The sequence below is a fragment of the Acipenser ruthenus genome, chromosome 6 (genome assembly GCF_902713425.1).
Source record: "Acipenser ruthenus chromosome 6, fAciRut3.2 maternal haplotype, whole genome shotgun sequence".
NCBI lineage: Eukaryota > Metazoa > Chordata > Actinopteri > Acipenseriformes > Acipenseridae > Acipenser > Acipenser ruthenus.
Genome location: NC_081194.1, coordinates 64,465,217 through 64,473,234, shown reverse-complemented (window position 1 = coordinate 64,473,234; position 8,018 = coordinate 64,465,217).

Below are 8,018 nucleotides of genomic sequence, written 5' to 3'. Positions count from 1 at the left end.
AGAGGCACCCTTTTCATCACAGATGCCAAACAAAGTTCAAAGACATGTTTATGTGAATGCTAAATGAAAGAGAGTCATTAAAAGTAGTGAGTATGTGAATTGGTAAGTTAATATGGTATATTCTATACCTGCTTAGATATAAAGAGATTAACAGCACTCCTAGTGACGATGAAACCAACAATCATACACAGTGCTAGCTCATCCCAAATTATAATAAGATGGTTAATGGAAAACAGACCCACTCATCCAAAATAAATACACAGGATAAAAATGTGTTTCTGAGAAAAGTATTTCCTTGATTTACAACTGTGGATAATAGCAGCTTTGCTTTAAATTAAATGGGGCATTTAAAATAGCAGCACTCAAAGCTGATAGGACCTTGGTATTACATCTCATTCAAAGGAGAGGCAAGACCTCTCTAAACTACTGACAGGTTTAATTTTCATACAGTTAGTTTGATGATTATTGCTGTAAAATGAGTCATTCTTTATACCAAATTGCTATTGTATTAGGCTAATCTGATGTTGTATTACCTGTCTGAAAAATACATTAATTCTTCCAGCATTGAAGACTGAAAAATGAAAACTTTTACTTCACACTTGAGAAATCGTCCACTTCAATCCTAGAGAGAATCGACTCATCACAGTTTGAACATCATGCTAACCACTTATTGCATGTATTGCTTTATTTATAAACTAATTTCTACTTTAAAAATACAGGTATGGCTTAGCACATGTATCTAACAATAACAGAGTGTAATGTTAATTTCGAAGAAAGAAGTTACATTGAGAATTGTAGTCCATGTATACAAAGGGGTATTAACAAATTGACATTACATTTGTGAGTTATGCTGTGTAATTTAGTCAAATAATGGTCACATTAAGTTTGGTATATAGAAAATAGAGTGGAAAGCCTCTTGTATTTGTGGTGAAATGACCCGTTGTATAAGCACATGCAATTGTGAAATTCAGAAACACCCTCAAAGAGTGTATAAATGACATGCTCAGCACACATGCTCCCCTTTAAGACAGCAGACTTTCTCTTAATCTCCTAAATGCTGACAATTTTCAGAATAACTTTTGTAATAAAACTGTAAATGGATTTGATATTTTAGGCTGGATACCATGACCAGAAAACATCTTGCCTCATCAGGACTAAGTAACTTTGTACCACACTTTTTAAATATATCTGATGGTTTAGAACTGCTTTACATGATTACTTTTTGTAGTTTCTGTATACAAGCATGACTGAAACCATGTAGGCATGTGCAGTTAGCATGATTTTGTATATTGCTGTTAATACTTTTGGGGAAATTTCGCAGTTGGTTTATAATAACAGTTATAATACAGTTGCCCAAGCCTAGAGACTGATGACTTAAGTAGAGGTTTACGGGTGGAAAATGATCACATTCTTTTTTAGGTTTTCTTTCTTCACTATTGGTCTATGTTGTTGCAAGGTGGAGTCAGATGTATATGAATCAATCCTTTTAAAATGGGTTTAGACTGGAATGAATGTGGATTAAGAATTAAGAATAAATTGCCCATGAAAATATTTATTTCACCCTGGTTGTCTAGTCTTCTCAAATAGTTTGCTCCGTAAATGTCTTTGTTATAAAGCAAGGGTTTTGTTAAGCTGTAATCTACAATAAAATAAAGTTGGCACTGACAGAAGCAGTATTTGGTAATTGAGAGTTCCTTCATGAAAGTCGTGAAGATATGTTAATAACCTTGTCGTAAAATATATTTTTAACCATGACTTTTTCTGCAGCTGACACGATACAGTATTAAAGAGATAAAGGATGTAGCCACACAAAAACACTGTTCATCACACTACCACTATTAATGAGTATAATGTTACAGAGTTTGGTATTAGTACCGGGTTATGTAAATAACATCTCAACACAAGCTGTTTATCATTCATGCATGGAATGAAAAAACAAAAGTATACATATCCTTAATAGAAATAAACTGTTGAAATGTATGCTTTGAAATAAAAAAAACTGAGAAAATACATTGTAGTCTATTGATAATGAAATAGGTAAAAGGGTTATTGCAAATTAATGGGTTCATTTATCAGACCACAAGAGAACAATACCATTAAAACAGGATAGCTGAAAACATAATTCAGTATTTGGTTATATTCAGGGGTGAAATTCTCAACAAACAAGTGCGGGTACTCGTATGACAGCCGGGTGTAAACATTTTGAGTGCTAATGAATAAATGCTTCTAAAATGTATAGATATCGGTACACAATACATTTATGAATACAAAATAAGCCTTAAAAATAACTGATCAATTATAACCAATTCACCATAAACAAAGAAGCTGAAAATACTGAAAGTGTTGTATGCTCTGTATCCGTTGTATCACTCAGTCATGTATTGTGATATAACACTTAAGTTAAACCTTAAATGACAAGCATTAAGAAATATTACACTATTACACTGCTGTTGAGAAGGAGTTTTGTTTCAAGATATCCTAAAACAGGGATGATGTTTGAAAAAAAATGGTATAAAAAAACTGTACTATGAAAAAATGATACATAAAGGTCTTAGTCAAACAATGCACAATAGAGGCTAAAATACCCCTCAAATTGTTTTGTGTAACAGGCACTACTACGACTAATGATGTACTTGACTTTGCCATTTTAATCTCTATAGTATTCTCAGCAATCATCCCCATACTTTCTAGAGACTGGGTACTCCTCTACAACAGGACCTGGACATGCAACAATAATAGCCTTGGATTAGAACATATCTGCCTGTTTCTTTTGTGTATTTTTTATTTATTACTTTACCTACAATAATATATTCAGTGTGTTTCTCTGTTGTGTTTCTGCATAGATTAATTACCATGATCTATTCCATATAAAGATTTTTCAGGCAGAAACAGTGCACATTTTTTTTTTTAAATGTATCCCTGGTATTATAGTTTCTGCACAATAAACAAAGTGGCAAAAGATACATTTTCATAAAGTAATATCATTACTGTGGTTTACTTATGCCTTTTTTTTTTTAGATCTACACACAGTGAAAACTCATGTTTAACTTAAATAAACTCTTCAAAATGTTTTAGAAAAGGGGCATTGTACAAAGAAAAAACACCTCACCGTTTTGGTTATCGTTTATTACAGTCCTCATAACAGAAAATGCTAACGTTGATCAATATACTTAACATGTACCTTGCAAGTTGGGCCTGTGTTTGAAAAGCGTGAAGCACACCTACATCTGTATCCCGATTCTGACTCGCTTACCAAAATCTGAAGCAGCACTTTCTTGATCCTGTTTTTAATGTTAATCCCTACTGTCCCATGCATCACTTGCCATTTTAGAAACTTTCTTACAAATTCTGTCAATGTGGTAAATCGGTGCAAGGCAAAACGCGTTATGATAATTATTTATAATATTTATCAACTATGTAATTTATGGAGAACACTGATTTCATTCAAATTCATGTGCAGCAATGTTTGTTTCGAATATTTGAGATAGTTTCTCTGCCGCACTAAAGAAAATAATTATTACTTAATAATAATCAAAATTACTCCATACCGCTGTTTTCACATTGCCCTGCTAAGGTCTTCTCTCGTTGATGAAATAATGAGCACTGACACAAAGCGAAATGGGCAGAGATTTGTGACTCATGCCAAAATAAAATCTGATCAGAATGACAGCTCGGCCAATCAACATGCAGTGATCATACTGAAGTTAATGGCGGCCAATAGCAGCAAACAGAATCAGAAGCAGTAATAGGAAACAGAATGCAAGCAACACAACCTGTGCTGAATGAAAGCGCATTTGAGAAACGTTGCGCTAGTGGACTGTGTGAGTGGATGGAATGCATCCGCATTGGATAAAAAGCAGATTAAATAAGTCCCGGTACCCAGTACCGGCATCAAAATAAGTCCCGGTACTGAGTACAGGCAGAATTTTACCCCTGCTTATATTTATCTTTTCAATGACATTTGAAGACATGTCACCTGTTATAGTGAAAGGAATTGAAATCTGTTTTAGGGCAATCTCAATAATCCTTAAAACTAATACTTAAAGCTTTGGGGGAGTAATGGAGATCAATAGTTAAGTGAAGAATGCCTTTTAGCTGGCAGAACTGTCTGGTCTAAAATGGATCAACAAGCAGCAGATGTACTAAACAAGCAGTTGAGCTCAAATGAATTACTGAGATGACAGGCCATTGATAAGCTTAGATGACCACAGTTTGTACATCTGAAGACCAGTCAATAAACAAGTTCAACACAAAAATCACCAAGATGGAAGACCAGTGTCATATGTAAAGAAGAAATAAAAGGGCAGTCATATATGTTAAATTGAGGGCCCATGTCAACAGGGAAAATATTTTTTCCAGAAAAAAATAATTCTAGAAACTACCTCAAATATTGCTCCATATTATTCCTGTAATAAACAAAAACGATATGGAGCAATATTCATTTGAATTGAATGACATCACTGATAATAAGTATATCAACTCAGAATAAATACCCACATAATTTTTGTTTATTAATGTACTGTATATAAGACTTCTGACTTTTATTAATTAGTAATCATACAATTTGTATTTTGTGCAATAGATATCATTTTGTTTTAACTATACCGATATAAAGGATGCATGGTTGTTCTAGAAGGTAATGCAAAAACAATGAATAAGTGACATACTGTAATCACCAAGAGCTGAAGCACAACACAGACGTCTATGCTAGAGCAGGTGTTAATAATATAAATAATGTTTTTAGCAGTATTACTGGAATATTTTCTATGTTTCCTGTCCATCAGTTTCATACAATTAGATCAGATGTTGTGTTAAATGTTTTGGACATTTGAAGGAGTTAGCGGGCAGCAATGCAAGGTTACAATAGGGTGCGATGTGAAGCTTGTTTGTAAAGGTGTCACGTTAGGTTTTTTCTTCTAGTAACTATGTATTTGGTTACAGCTGCTGTGTTGCTTACATGTCTAGCATTGGGGCTGACATTTCTGGATGTGTTAAGTCAGTCATGATCTTGTAAAACACTAATAGCACCGTTGCAATAGTCCAGCTTTACCCTGGCCTGTGATCTTACCAGCTTTAGAATGCACACGGGCAAAATGTTGGTGATTCACAGTTTAAACAGCCTGTCAAACAGAGCTGGTCTATTAAATCTTTGGGCAGATGTAGTTCTCATGGAATACTACTACTGACAAGTAAGAATGTGCCTTCTGCCAGCTTCATAAGCATTCCTTCACCAGTTTACAGAGAAGTGGGGTTGCACTCACACGTCATTGGCAGATACTTGATGTACGCAATCTAATAAATATACAGTATGTTTGTATTTCAAAGTTATTACATGCGTCAATGCTGTATGTTTGCACACCTAAATAATATTGTCCCTTTTGATCACTAAATGCTTAGTGTTCTTGATAGCTGCTCTTTATATCACTAAGTTTAGAGTACATTCATTAATACAATTCTTGTGAGCATATATAATTTAGAATTGTATTATTTAGGGGTTGTGGGACATCTGCAACATATTATTTTGGATGTTGAGGCGTCAGAAATATATATTTATTGAGAAGCAGAGAAAAATTAAATAGACTGCTTTTGATTCCAAACTTAACATTTATTTTGTAAAGTCATGATTTATGTAAGTATAGAGTGGCATTTGTGTCACAGAATCTGTATTTTACAAAAACTATGAGAAATCTTACTGGCAATCCTAAACAGTATAAATAATGAAGCAGTCACCCCGTCTCAAACATTATTATAGAACATACTGAATTGAGCTCCAATGGTGTATATGTGCTATGCCATGTTAAAAGTACAGCTGGAAGCAGTAGTAAAGCCATAGGAGACCCTTTCAAATATTAATCAAGATATATTAATTGACTGTTTAACATGCTTCTCATTTTTCAATTTCCTGCCAAAAACGGTCAGTGAACCGTATGTGCTTGGCTTAGACATGGACAACTGTTTTTTCTCATTGGCTCAGTTACTTTGGACCAATCAAAATACACAAACAAATTGAAAATAAAATAATTTGGGAAGTATTTGATGCTCACTGTTCTCTTTTTATTTAATGTATGTATGAATGGTTGTATGTATTTTATCTATTTATTTATGGACACCATATCTCTTAAGGGAGTTGGTGCTTTGTAGCTATTTTTAAATTTCCCTTGTAATCCAATTCTGAATAAAACATTGTTTACAGTTGAGCACAGAGAAAGGGGTCTTTATACAGTGGCAAACTGTGTTCATAAATAGATCAAATTCACTAAAATGGAAAGACAAAAACAAAGCAGAAACAGAGGACTTTTAATGGTGCATGTAAGTGGGGCATGTATGACCATATTATTGTGCATCCTAATTTTGTATTTTTAACAGATTTTTTTTATGTATAGATTGCTAATCTCCTGTAAAACTAATCTTATTAAATCAAGATATCCTGAACTGTCAGAACTAATGAGTAAAAGTGACTCGACTCGAGCTTGGCATGTCAAATAATTAAAATTACAACACGTACTAAAGTCAAATTTGAACGTGTACTAAATAATATGTTTTTGACCTGGGTGGCCTTCCATATTATGTTGTGTGCACGCGCATGAGGCAGATAAGGGGAGAAGTGTGACATATAGAAAACATAGGGTCTTGATTTTAACATACCGGTGGTACTGTAACTATTATGTTTTTGCTTAGTTATGCTTTTGACAAATAAAATAAAAAATGTGGGTTCATCTACTGTGTTGCTATGCATTTTCAACATGTTAACTACAAATGCCACAGGTAAAAGTACAAAAGAATCCAGAATCAGATAATGTACATTATTAAGGCCTTCTCCTCCACAACAATGCCCACTTTGGTCTTTTCACACATCACTGCCTTGTGAGCAAGAGGGTTTATTATTGCACCCAATTGGGGTGGAAGAACTCCTCTGAAACTGTCAATTTCCTCGGTTTAGCTTACGGTTTAGCTTACTTTTTAAGCCTCCCTGGTAATCAAGTCAGAACATCTTAATGGTCATACTGTAAGAGTACTGGGTACTTGGGTCTGAGGAGGAAGTAATAAAGTAATAAAGTAATAAAGATAACAGAAATCTTAACAAGGATCAGGTACGCTTGATTTTACTATTAAATGTTTATATTGGAAACTTGCTTTTGAAAGGTGAACCCCATGTTGTTTTGAGCCCTGTTAAGCACCATGTTTTTTAGAGTTTCAAAGGATTTAATTACCAGTGGGCTAAAGCCTAATCTGAGCAATTAGTTGTAAATTTTGTAAAAGCATTTTTTTGTGTGAATGTATGGGAGTTTAAATTTGGAATAAGAACCATGTGGCTCTGTATCAGCTTTTCTTTTTTTTTTTTTTTTTTAATTTAGTCGTTGCCAATTAGTTTTTATTATTTTCTCCCCAATTTGAAATGCCCAATTATTTTTAAGCTCAGCTCACCTCTACCACCCCTGCACTGACTCGGGAGGAGCGACGATGAACACACGCTGTCCTCCGAAGCGTGTGCCGTCAGCCGCCCGCTTCTTTACACTCGCAGTGTAGCCGCCTCAGAGCTACAGCGTCGGAGGACAACGCAGCTCTGGGCACCTTACAGGCAAGCCCGCAGGCGCCCGGCCAGACTACAGGGGTCGCTGGTGCGCGGTGAGCCGAGGACACCCTGGCCGACCTAACCAACCCTCCCTCCCCCCAGGCGACGCTCGGCCAATTGAGCGCCGCCCCCTGGGAGCTCCCGTCCACGGTCGACTGTGGAATAGCCTGGACTCGAACTTGCGACGTCCAGACTATAGAGCGCATTCTGCACTCTAGGGAGTGCTTTTACTGGATGCACCACTCAGGAGCCCGCCTGTGTCAGTATTTTAAGTAAGTTAGGGACTGAATCGTTTCCTTTTATTTTAAGCGTAGAGAGTGTTTATTATGAGCATTTTGCATGGCGTGTAATGAGTCATTTGAAACTGTCAAACGCAGCTTACTATACAGTGATGTAAAACATCTTTGTTTATGTTAAAGTAAGACAAAAGACAAAGAGGTGAGGT